We start from the raw sequence: 12323 nt of genomic DNA on the forward strand, positions 1-12323 counted from the left end.
ATTAAAATAATGTATTTCTATTTTGATATAATGGACTTAAGATCAAAACAATCAATTAAGATCTAACACTTGGGTTTCCTTGTCTTAAAGCCTAAAAGCTGTCTAGTACTATAATAATGGAATTTGTAGTTAATTATAAACTTTGGGCTGGGTGTGGTGGCTCACACCTGTAATCCCAGCACTTTGAGAGGCCAAGGTGTTCAAGACTTGAGGCCAGGAGTTCAAGACTATAGACTGGCCAGCATGGCAAAACCCTGTCTCTACTAAAAATATAAAAATTAGCTGGGTGTGGTGGCACACACCTGTAGTCCCAGCTACTTGGGAGGCTGAGATCATGCCACTGCACTGCAGCCTGGGTGACAGAGCAGGACTCTGTCTTAAAAAAAAAAAAAAAAAAAAGAATTGGCTGCCATTGCCATTGGGTAGTAAATTAAATATTTTATACAATGATCTATATTTTAGGGAAGTAGTTAAAAATGTTTGCATTTAGCTACAGTCTCCTTATTCTAGAGTAGTGGTTCTCAACCGGGGCAATTTGCCCACTCCCCCAGGGAACATTTAGCACTGTATACAGACATTTTTGATTGTCATGACTGGGAGGATACTAATGACATGTAGTGAATAGACATCAGTGACACTGCCAAATATCCCACAGTGTGCCGGACAGCTTCCACAACAAAGAATTATCTGGCCTAAAACGTCAATAGTGCTGCTGTCAAGAAATCCTGGTCTAGAGTGAACTATTTTTGAACCTTACATTTACTTGGGAGTTAATGCTATTTTCAGAATACATTTTTGGTCATTTTGAGACATTATGTTGAGAGTCTGAGAGACTGCACCACCAATCACTGGGCAGTGATTGAAGCCAGTGTGTTACAAAGAGCTTTTAAGACCCAGAAGAAGTATTAGCCAAATGAAGACTGCTTTTCTGTTGGCTTTCTCACTGTCTGTGCTTTGAATATATTTTTATTCATTAAAAGAAGCTAATGAAGTTCAGTATATTTTGAGACAGTCTACTGTGTAATATTTTATCACTAAATTAAAGAAGATTTCATGTTTTCACACAGAGCAAGATGAAATACAGTATACTGAAGGAAATGTCCAATTATCTTAACACACAAATGTTAGCTATAATGGGCCTTTTGTGTTTTATTATACCAAGTTGTTGCTAGCTCTACCTTATTAAACTCTTCAGTTTTAAAGGCTGAAAGATCAAAAAGAGATAAAAATATATTAATGCTGATTGTTAACTAACCAGTAAGTATTTATTAAGCATCTTCTATGGGCTTGGTAACATATTAATTGAGAATGTGGAAACATTAAGATATAATACTATTTTTATTGAGTTGATTATGTGCCAGCTATTTGCACACATTTATCTCACTTAATTTTCACAATAGCCATGAGCTGTAGGTCACCTTATTCCCATTGCATGGATAAGGCAACTGAAGCCCAGAGAGATTGACTTGTTCACAGTCACTCAGCCAGTAAGTGGTAGAGCCATGATTCTTTCAAACCCAGGTTGGTCTGACCTCAAAGCTCATTCTTTCAAAGTACAACTCTCTGTGTCCTCCTCAAGAGGCACTTTTCTTGAGCTAGAGCCAAACCAACAACTAAAGGGTGCCTCCAAAATCTGCTCTGTAGTCCTCTATTTGACCAAGTGGACTGCTCTTAACTGGGGGAACTAAGACTGGTGCATGTAAAGCAATACAATATCACCCTCAGGAATATAGGATGACAATAGAATATCTCCGGTCTTTCCCATGCCCCTTCAACCCTTCTTTAAAAAACACATCCTTTCTGTTTTACTACATGATTCTGGGATACAGGGAGTCAAGACTAGTGTAACCTCTGGAATAATTCCATTACGTCCTCAATTCCAGCTTATTTTGATCTCAGTTTACATTTATGGACTAAAGAAAGTGGTAGGTTCTGTAGGAGAACAGGACACAGTCATCCCTATTCTCAAGGATACAGAAAACCTCTGGGTCCTATTCTTTTACTCAGTGTAAGTAGTTATAGACTAACTATGGGCCTTGTGTTGGTTAGTATTCTTCGAGTTTTGAGTATCATACTAAAAAGTTTCAACAGAAAGTCTCCTCTTAAAGAGGCATTCTATTCCCCCAGAAGTAATCAGAAGCTACGTTCTCTGGCATTCTTGTGTTGTGCATTTCACATCCTCTGGCATCTCATGCCTGGGTTGGTCTCTACCTTTTCCTGTCTAACTGCTGCTTGTTTTTTGAGGTCTTTCTGCACAAAGTGGTTTCTGGTCACGTCAGCCTATATTGATATCTTTCCTAGAACAATCAAGGGCAGAATCGGCTTTGACTCCTATCTGTGCTATTTATTGGGTATGTATTATAAGGCAAGTCACTTCACCTCTTTGAGCCTCCATTTCCTTGTGGAATGGGGAAAATAATAGTACCCGCCTCAGAAAAGCACAACTGAATGTCATCACACATGTGAAGCCTGTAACTCAGAGACAGGCATATAATTTAGTAAAAGCTAATTATAATTATCATCATCTTCATGAAATACAAATTTAATTGTCTTATTCTCTGGCTTATGTATCTTCACTGGCTCCCAGTTGCCCACATGGTCAAATCCAAACTTCTTAACTTGGCATGCAATATCTGGCCCCTTATCTACTCTTGCAGTCTTTTCTCCTATTAAAAAAAAAAATTAGGCCGGGCACGGTGACTCACGCCTGTAATCCCAGCACTTTGGGAGGCCGAGGCAGATCACCTGAGGTTGGGAGTTCGAGACCAGCCTGGCCAACATGGTGAAACCCCCGTCTCTACTAAAAAATACAAAAATTAACCAGGTGTGGTGGCAGGCGCCTTAATCCCAGCTACTTGGGAGGCAGAGGCAGGAGAATTGTTTGAACCCAGGAGGCGGAGGTTGCAGTGAGCCGAGATCAAGCCATTGCACTTGAACCTGGGGGACAAGAGCGAGACTTCTCTCAAAAAAAAAAAAAAAAAAAAAAGAGACAGGATCTCACTGTGTCACCCACGCTGGAATGCAGTGGTGCTATCATAGCTCAATGCAGCCTCGAGCTCCTGGGCTCAGATAATCCTCCCACTGCAGCCTCCCAAGTGCCTAGGAGTAGAGGCATATATGCCCTCTTTAATGATCCCTTAATTCTCTATCTTACACTTTTAATGCTGCAAAACCTCTGTCATGGTTCTTACTGTTCCTTAAAACTGCCAGGGCTTTGAGTGTTTTTTTAGGCCTTTATGGGAACTTTATTCCTCTCTCTGGAATAGCTGTCTCCCATCCTTAAATGTGTCTGAACCCAGCTTTATAGAACTTTACTCGCCTTCTCCAAAGTCCCACCATTCATTCATTCAGTAAGTACATATTCAACGTCAACTGTGTGCCAGGCTGTGCTGTAGGGGCTGGGGTTTTAGTGGTGAGCAAAACTATAAAGCGATAAAAATCCTGATCCTCATGGAGCTTACATTGCTAAGCAGTTAATTTAAATAGTTCAGTTTAACAAATATGCATTGTCCACCTACAATGTGCCCAACACTATGCTAAGCACTGGGGGCATAAGATTAAGACTTAATCCCTAGCCCGAAGGCTATAGTCTTAAGAGAGAAGACCCTTAACTGGGTCATCTCCATGCATGGCAGCACAGAGCCTGATACATTGAAGCCCAGGGTTTTGTGAAAGCACAGAGGAGGGCACTTAGCTCACTTGGGGAGAGGGAAAGAGGGAAGGAAAGACACTTCTGTAGAAAGTGATAGAGATGTGTCTTATGTTTTGAGGGAAGACTGAATCTTAAAAGTAGAATGTAAAGTTGACAATTGAGCAAGGCATGGCATATAGATATCTCTAGATCACTTGGGGTTGCTGGAGTTTAAAATTTAAGGTGTAAACTGGCAGGAACAAGGCCTGAAGGAGTAGGTCATGACCTGACCCTGGGGGGCCTTGTGTGCCAACACTAAGGAGTTGTAATTATTTTTTAGAGACAGGGTCTCACTGTGTTACCCAGGCTCGAGTGCAGGGGTGCCATCATAGTTCACTGTAACCTTGAACTCCTGGGCTCAAGCGATCCTCCCACCTCAGCCTCCAGAGTAGCTAGGACTACAGGCATGTACCACCCTGCCCAGCTAATTAATTTTTTTTTTTGTAGAGACAGGGTCTTGCTGTGTTGCTCAGGCTGGTCTCAAACTTCTGGCCTCAAGTAATCCTCCCACCTCAGCTTCACAAAGCACTGGGATTATAGGCAGGAGTCACCACACCTGGCCAGGAGTTGGAATTTTTGCCAGATAAAGCTTGGACGTGCATCAGATTCACTTGTGGCAATTATATAACATCAACTAAAACCAATAAATCTGATGTCCAGGGACTATCGAAGAGCCTATGGGTCAGAATCCCTGTTGATCTGTATTTCTAATGGCTTAACCGGTTCCTAATACACTCCAGGGCTTGAGTACTTTTGCTATGGGGAAGTTTTTTGGTTTTTTTTTTTTTTTTTTTTTTTTTTGAGACAGAGTCTGGCTCTGTCACCCAGGCTGGAGGGCAGTGGCATGATCTCGGCTCACTGCAACCTCCACCTCCTGGGCTCAAGCGATTCTCCTGCCTCAGCCTCCCAAGTAGCTGGGATTATAGGCACCTGCCACCATGCCCAGCTAATTTTTTTGTATTTTTAGTAGAGACAAGGTTTCACCATATTGGCCAGACTGGTCTCGAACTCCCGACCTCAGGTGATTCGCCCACCTTGGCCTCCCCAAGCGCTAGGATTACAGGCTTGCGCCACCATGCCCGGCCAGGTTTTTAAGGGCATGACAATCAAATTTTGTGGCTTGGAAATATCACAATCACACTGACAAAGTAGAGAATGGATTTGAGAGGAAGACTGGAGGTAGGGAGAGAAGTCAACAAACAGTTGGTTAAGTGAGAGATGAAGAGGGAGTGGCTTAATATCCCATGGCTGTGGAGATAGACAGATGGATATGGAGGAGAGGGATTCAAAAGCTATTAAGGAGTTGTAATTTGCAGGACTTGGTAACAAATGTGGGTGCAAAAGAGGGAGGAGTTAAGGGTGATTTCCAGGTCTCCGACTTTGACCTCTACATCAATAGTGATGTGTAGCACAGCCACCAACTGAGATTATTTTCTACAAGAACCCCTTTTCTATCCCTCACACTACCTGGCAAGTGCCAGGCCCAGAGAAAGTGCTTAGTGAACGCAAAATCAAATGTGGCTAAAGGGAGTCAAGGCCCCCAAGACCCTTGTCCCCAAATAAGTTTTCCCTTTATTATTTTGCACAATGGCTGAAATTCCAGCTTTATGGACAATCTTTTTGCTGCACGTCTCATTCACTGCTGCAAGTTCTTGGAATTTAGTCTCCACAGTGGCTGTGGAAAGACTCTTTAGAGATTTTTTTTTGAGAATAGATTTCACTATGTTGCCCAGGCTGGCCCCAGCCTCCCTAGTAGCTAGGACTACGGGCGTGCACCACCACACCCCCACCAAAAGATTTGTTTATGTTGAATAGAAAGTAGTAGACTTTCAAAATGTTTTATTTAACTAATTTCTTTTTCTTTTTTTAGTGTAGTTATATGACCACATTGGGAAACCCTTAGAAGAAATATACATTGGATACCTATCCCAGGATCAGACTGAATTATTTTCATTGTAGAATTGCAATTTAGGGAAGGGAAAGGGGAAAAATGGGTTTCTCTGCTTTTCTTGGACTGCCTCATTGAGGATCCTGTGGTTGGATTGTCTTTTGGTTCTGTATCATTATAAAAGGTTCTGAAGCTTAGAAGCTAGGGCGGCCGGGCGCAGAGGCTCACGCCTGTAATCCCAGCACTTTGGGAGGTCGAGGTGGGTGGATCACGAGGTCAGGAGATCGAGACCATCCTGGCCAACATGGTGAAGCCCCGTCTCTACTAAAAATACAAAAATTAGCCGGGTGTGGTGGCACGTGCCTGTAGTCCCAGCTACTCAGGAGGCTGAGGTAGGAGAATCACTTGAACCCGGGAGGTGGAAGTTGCAGTGAGCTGAGATCATGCCACTGCACTCCAGCTTGGCAAAAGAGGGAAACTCTGTCTTAAAGAAAGAAAGAAGCTAGGGCATTTTTAATATTGGTTTAGTGCTTTCTCTGACCTGAAGCAAAAGTAAACAAAGATATCAGGGTGATAATTCTCCTCGTTTTTGTTTTATCTGCTGTTTTCTACTCTTAAATTGTGATTCAAGCAATTCAGCTGTAGAAAAAAAAATTAATCTCTCCAGATCCTTTAAGTTGCTTTTAACTTGTGTGGTTCAGTGGCCCTTTGGTTCAGTGGAAGACAAAAGGAAGGAAGGGAGGGAGGGAGGGAGGGAGGGAGGGGAAGACTAGCTGAGAGGGGAGCTTTTTGAAATCTTGACTCTCAGGCTACATCCCAGATCAATTAAATCAGAATCTCTGGGGGTGTCACCCAGGTGGTAGTATTTAAATCTCCCCAGGTGATTTCAATGTGCGGCCAATGTTGAGAATTATCACGCTAATCAGATAAACCCCATGTGATCATAAATTTCAAGCCCCAAATCAGAACATCAATAATAGCTATCATTTCTTGAGTGCCTACTCTGACATGCACTCTAATATATCTTGTCCTTTTTCTCTCAGGAAAAGCCTTAGTTGCGTGAGCATAATTCCTTTTCACATTTGAGAAACAGAGGAGGTAGGTAGCTTGTTCTACATCATATAGCTAAGTGTCTGCTTGACTCCAAAGTCCAGATTCTTTAGCTCAGCTGACTACCAAAATAGTGTGAGGGTTGATGGGTTTTTGTGTTTTAGGTAGAAGACAACTGTGTATTTTAGGTAAAGCATCAAAAAGTTGAGAATTCATAAACATTTCAATGGTTTATGGGGAAAATAGGCAGCAAATCAAAATCAGAGATGTTTTCGATTCTGAGACATGTGTTAGCTATACACCTGCCATCTCCTGAACCTTTGAAGTTGGATTCAGAGAAGGAAGCTTAGAGTAAGAATAGGTATTATCATCCCCATTTTCCAGCTGAGAAAACTGAGGCTTGGCAAGATTGTTACTTGCCCAAGATCAGACATCTAGTAAACCAATAGAGTAGATCTGTGTTACTCTATGCCCATGGTCTTAATCACTATACTATACTGATTCCTGATGAGCACTGAAGAGTAGAAGGAAGTGGTATGATATATTGGATGGAAAGTTATCCTAAGTTTGGAATCTGGCAAGGCAAAAGGTACCAACTGCTGCCTAAAACTTTCTGCCATCTCCTTGTTGAGTAAGATGTTTTCCTAGATGAATTGTCCTGGGGTGCACCATTAGACTATGGAATCTGGAATTTTCTTTAAGTCATTGAACTATAATATCATCTGAAAAGTTTTTAATAATATGAACATCAATGAAATCATGTATTAAAGAAAAATTTGCTCATAATTATATCATCCTGAAATATAAAGGTGCCTTCTTTTATCTGTGCTCTGCTCTATCTGGTGCACATATTTATGCTTATATTATGTTCACACTGGTATGATACCTGGGAATCATTTAAGGCCTTTTATCACCTGATACCATATTATAAAGATTGCCTCATGCTGCTATATAGTCTTTACATTGGTCATTTTTGTATTATTTCATTGAGCACTTGGGACATAATTTAGCTAATTGCCTATTTTGGTGGCATTTGGTTTGTTTTTAATTTTCTTTTTTTATATGTATAATTTTTATAAATCATAGTATTATGATCACCATTTTGCATGTAATTTTTTGAATATGGGGCCATTTCTTTAGGATAAATCCTTCCAAATGAGATGTTTTTCTCATTTATTTCTTTATTCACTTATTTATTGAGATGGGGCTTGCTATGTTGCCCAGGCTGCATTTGAATTCATGGGCTCAAGCGATCTCCCGTCGCAGCCTCCTCAGCTGGGACCACAGGCACGTGCCAGTGCACCTGACTCCAAGATGGTTTTAGAGTTTAAATAAAGCTTAAGGCCAGGCACAGTGGCTTATGCCTGTAATCGTAGCACTTGGGGAGGCCGAGGCGGGCAGATCACTTGAGGTCAGGAGTTTGAGACCAGCCTGACCAACATGATGAAACCCCATCTCTAAAAAAATACAAAAACTAGCCGGGCATGGTGGCAGGCTCCTGTAATCTCAGCTACTCGGGAGGCTGAGGCAGGAGAATTGCTTGAATCCTGGAGGTGGAGGTTTCAGTGAGTCGAGATTACGCCACTGGACTCCAGCCTGGGCGACAGAGTAAGACTGTCTCAAAAAAAAAAAAAAAAAGTTTAATAAAGTTTTTAAAGTTTAATGATAAAAAACTTTGATTTATAAAACTAATATATGCTCTGGATATGTAAATAAATAAGATTATTACCCCCTTTGGCTATGTGTAGTGATAAGGGTTATTTACATTTTCTAAATTGAAGCAAGTTATAAGAAGTTTTTTTGTATCAGAAACTAGGCTTGGACCTCTTTTATTCTTTTTGAAATGGAGAAGTTAAGCTACTAATTTTGTTTTCTTGCTTTGGTTAGAGACCTGCAGAATTCAATCAGATGGATTCTCACACCCGTTTGCAGATGACTGCCTCTGGCCCTGTTGCTCATCCTGTTTGCTCAGCAAGAGAACCTGTTGGTTTTTATTTGATAAATGTACAAATCTTGAGAGTTGGAGAATCAGTAGCCCACCTCAAAACTGACATGCTTTGTGTTTTTGAGAAAGCTACTTTCATTTGCTATGATGTCTGGCTAACAAAGATCTTTTTCATTTTGTTTCAGGGACAGTTGGATTTTTTTCCTGTTTCTGGTTAATTGCTAAAATCTACAGTGTGCTGAAGGTGGAGTAAAGTATTTCCCCAAAGGATTCCAAGCACATCTCCCTTGCCCTTGAATATCTGTATATCTATATGAACATCAATTGAGATATATGTGTGTGTGCCCCTAATTACATAATTTTAAGCATATATATATATAAATGTAAAATCTCATTGTCTGGCCTCAGTTTGTATGACACAAAATACCAATTGTATGGAAGAAAACAGGTTGGGAAACAGATTTATTCTACATCATATTTTCCTGAAAAGATACCTTAAAAAGATTTAAATTAAAGCAATTAGAGCAAGGGTGGCACATTTCTTTAAAAAATTAAAGTTGAGTACCATACTGGTTTTTCAGATGAAATTTTCTTTCTTTTCCTTTTTCTCCTTCATATTGCTCAGAGCATCTAATTCCATCAGAACTATTGTCAAATAAATTTTATGTAAAATGTGTATTTTTCTAATGGGAGTTGATTATACAAACTGTATTACACCTTTGTATCTGAGTGATCATTTAAAAATGCATATTGGTTTAGCACATAGAGTTTATGAAATGCCAGATAATGCTCTTATTCCTCAGTGAAATCTGCACATTTCTAGTTGTTGGTTGTCTATTTCTGTTTGCCGTTACTTGGGGGGCGGAGAATGTTCAAGTTTGACTTAGCTGTGTTTAAGTAATAAATCTTTGGAGTCAATTTTCTCGGGTTTATTTGCTTTGCCTAAACAATAGTCAGGTATCACAGCTCCCAAAATGCTGGGAATTTGTATTGCAAGTATTCTACTAGCTTGTAGTTTTGGGGGAGCAGTCATGAAAATCATACATTTTCTACATCAAATTGTATTGATAAATATGGGTCTCATTTAGGAAAATGTTTGAAAAGCGTCTACACATACCCTTCAATTAAGGAATATTCTCAAAGCCATCCTTAAGCTGAGGAGTACTTGTTTGTGTGTGCAGGGATCAAAGAGTTTATGTTGCCCCTGGATGGGAGATTGGAATGAGGAGGGACAGGGTCAGAGAGTTGCATTCTGAAATACAGTGAAAGGAGGAGAAGAAGTTGACTAGTTACCTCATGGAAGAAGAAAATAATTCACTAGCCAGTAATGTGTCTCTATTGGAAGGATCAGGGCTACGACTGGTGGCAAATGGGCCTGGGGCCTAGAGCAGCCTCGTGTGGGAGGGAGTGGCTAGAGAAGGCTACAGAAAGTTTCTTGACAGTGGAATTTTTACCTCCTCTCAACTCTCTCCCATTCAGTCTCATAACCTAGGGCTGAGCCCTTAGCCCTGCTTGACAGGAGAAACTGCGGTTATGAGGCCTCATTGGAGCCAGTTCTATTCTCCTCTAAATACTCTGAACTAAATAGTGGTATATTGAGCTTCAGGGACCTCTTTTCCCACCAGGTTGGCTGCTTGATTGTTTTATCTGAGCTCCCAAGCCCACTTATTTGCATTGATGGTGGTAGTTTGCTAGAAAGGCACATTTATTTCTGCAGCTGGAAAATGTCATTGCCTAGATGGTGTTCATAGATTAAAGTGAAGGCAGCCACCTGCAGGTCTCATGGCAGCCATCTTTGAACATCTTGAAATAGTAAGTCAGCATTTAGCTTGATTTTGGAGTGAAAAATGGAGAAGAGCACTTTACTTTGATTGAAATGGGGCTGAATAGCTCCCTGAGCCTCCCAGTGTGGGCCCACGAATACCACTTTGGAGGCAGGAGGCATGCAGTTCCTCTGCTACCAATGAGAGTATCAGAAGAGGAGCTACTAGTAGGTCAAGTACTTCGACTCAATAGGAACTAGGGGCTCTTAGGTTTTAGATATATTTGCCTATCTCATCTGTGTGCAGTAGTTTCACATGTAATGGTTGCAATACAGGTATAACCATTTTCTGAAAGGAGGGCTTGAGGGAACGTGCTCTTGCCCTCCTGTTCTATAAACCCTGGTGAGTTGGGGCTGAACCAAGGTGTGTGTGGAAACTAGGCCAGGCTGGGCTGAGTTGTGTGGAGGGAAGTGGCCTGGGCCAGAGTGGTAGGGCAGCAGGGGCTGGAGCCCAGTGGCGGTGACCTGGGTGCTAGGCAGTAATGTTTCCTAAAGACAAAGGTTACTCACTGTCCTCTCCGCATCCCTTGCCCCTAGACTTCATTGTCTTTAGAATAAAGTTGGGCATTTGAGAGTCCCACAAACCATCTGGCCCCAGATTTTCTCTCTGCCCACCCCCTCCCTCCTTTTGAAATCCTTTTCATTCATAGAAGACCAGGCTTATGCTCTTCCAGCAAGCCCTTCCTGCTGACCCCCCTCCATCCCTTGCATATTCCTTATATTAGAATACTGGAATATGAAATATTGGAGCCCATATATTTCATTCTACTTTGTAATGCAGTTAGTTGTTCATCCCCTGTCTCCTCCATTCAAGCAAAAGAGAAGGGATGGAGACCAAGGTATGTGTCTCCCTCACTGTTTCCTCAAGGATCTTGGCATAAAAACCAGATACACACATAAAATTCGACTTTATTTAGAATATTTAAGAGGAATATACCAAGGATAGAATAACAGCACCTATTTAAGAAACACAAACATCACTTAATAATACTTAATTAAATCACAAACATCAATTTCTCTGCATTTCCCAAGCAGGAGTCCGTTATTCCTTTCCAGCAAAAGAAAAAAAAAAAGGCATTGTAACCATTTTAGAAGAGATCCAATTAAAGCCAACCAATATGTGAAACCTTGGCCTTGGGCAGAGTCTCTGGGACTACTGGCCCATGTAACAGTGTTGATTTATGAATTTGATTGGGGTGTGAGTGGGGTTCTCTTCTTGTTGATGGGAGGAAGATAAAGCCTACCTGTTTTGTGCACCTGAAGGTAAGTCGTGCCAATGGGAAAATGGCCCCAGGACTGTAGTTTGACAATCCTTTGAGAAGGCACTTTTCAATTACAAATTCTTTTTTTTTTTTAAAGTAAAATGAAACTTTTAAATTCAAACGTTAAAATATTAAAGAGAACTGTTTATTGATTAAATACATTTTTCTGTTTTCAGTTTCAAAGCAGCTCACAAAATTTGGTATTAAAGGCAGTTTTAAAAACAATTTAATGAGGGTATATATAGTTTTTTAGTTGTAATATTTTGTTCTGAAAATATAACAAAATCATCTTATAGTTTTCTTTTCTTGTCTGACACAAATTGCGTTGATACAGTACTGTAACTATCAAACACCGTAGCTGTGACCCCATAGAGGAGTCCCACTACCTCTCTATCTCGTTAGCCATCCATGCTGTCTCTATCTTGTCTCTCAGACAACCAACCAAAGGGGGAAAAACAGAGCAGCCTTTTTCTGGGTTTTGCTACTGCTTTAGGAGGGCATGGATGGTCACATTATGGATCTGCCAAGCGCAAAACCTGTCAGTTCACGGTCAGGTGTTGGTTGGGTCTTCAGGGTGCAGTATTCTTTTCATCCTGCTAACTGGACTCTACTTGCCTATCCTAGAGTCCTTCCTTTTTAATGGAGAAGGATGGTCTTCTTTGAGT

At 40.9% G+C, this 12323-nt stretch overlaps 1 protein-coding gene across 1 annotated transcript in view; it reads left to right on the forward strand.

Annotated features, from left to right (window-relative positions):
• Positions 1–9625, forward strand: part of LOC129053077 (transmembrane 9 superfamily member 2-like) — a 71542-nt gene extending 61917 nt beyond the window's left edge. The window contains exon 7 of the transcript XR_008518202.2: positions 8760–9625. The gene's annotated coding sequence lies outside the window, so the exon portion shown is untranslated. The remainder of the gene's footprint in view (positions 1–8759) is intronic.
• The last annotated feature ends 2698 nt before the right edge of the window (positions 9626–12323 follow it).

This window comes from Pongo abelii, chromosome X (assembly GCF_028885655.2).
Source record: "Pongo abelii isolate AG06213 chromosome X, NHGRI_mPonAbe1-v2.0_pri, whole genome shotgun sequence".
Taxonomy (NCBI): Eukaryota; Metazoa; Chordata; class Mammalia; order Primates; family Hominidae; genus Pongo; species Pongo abelii.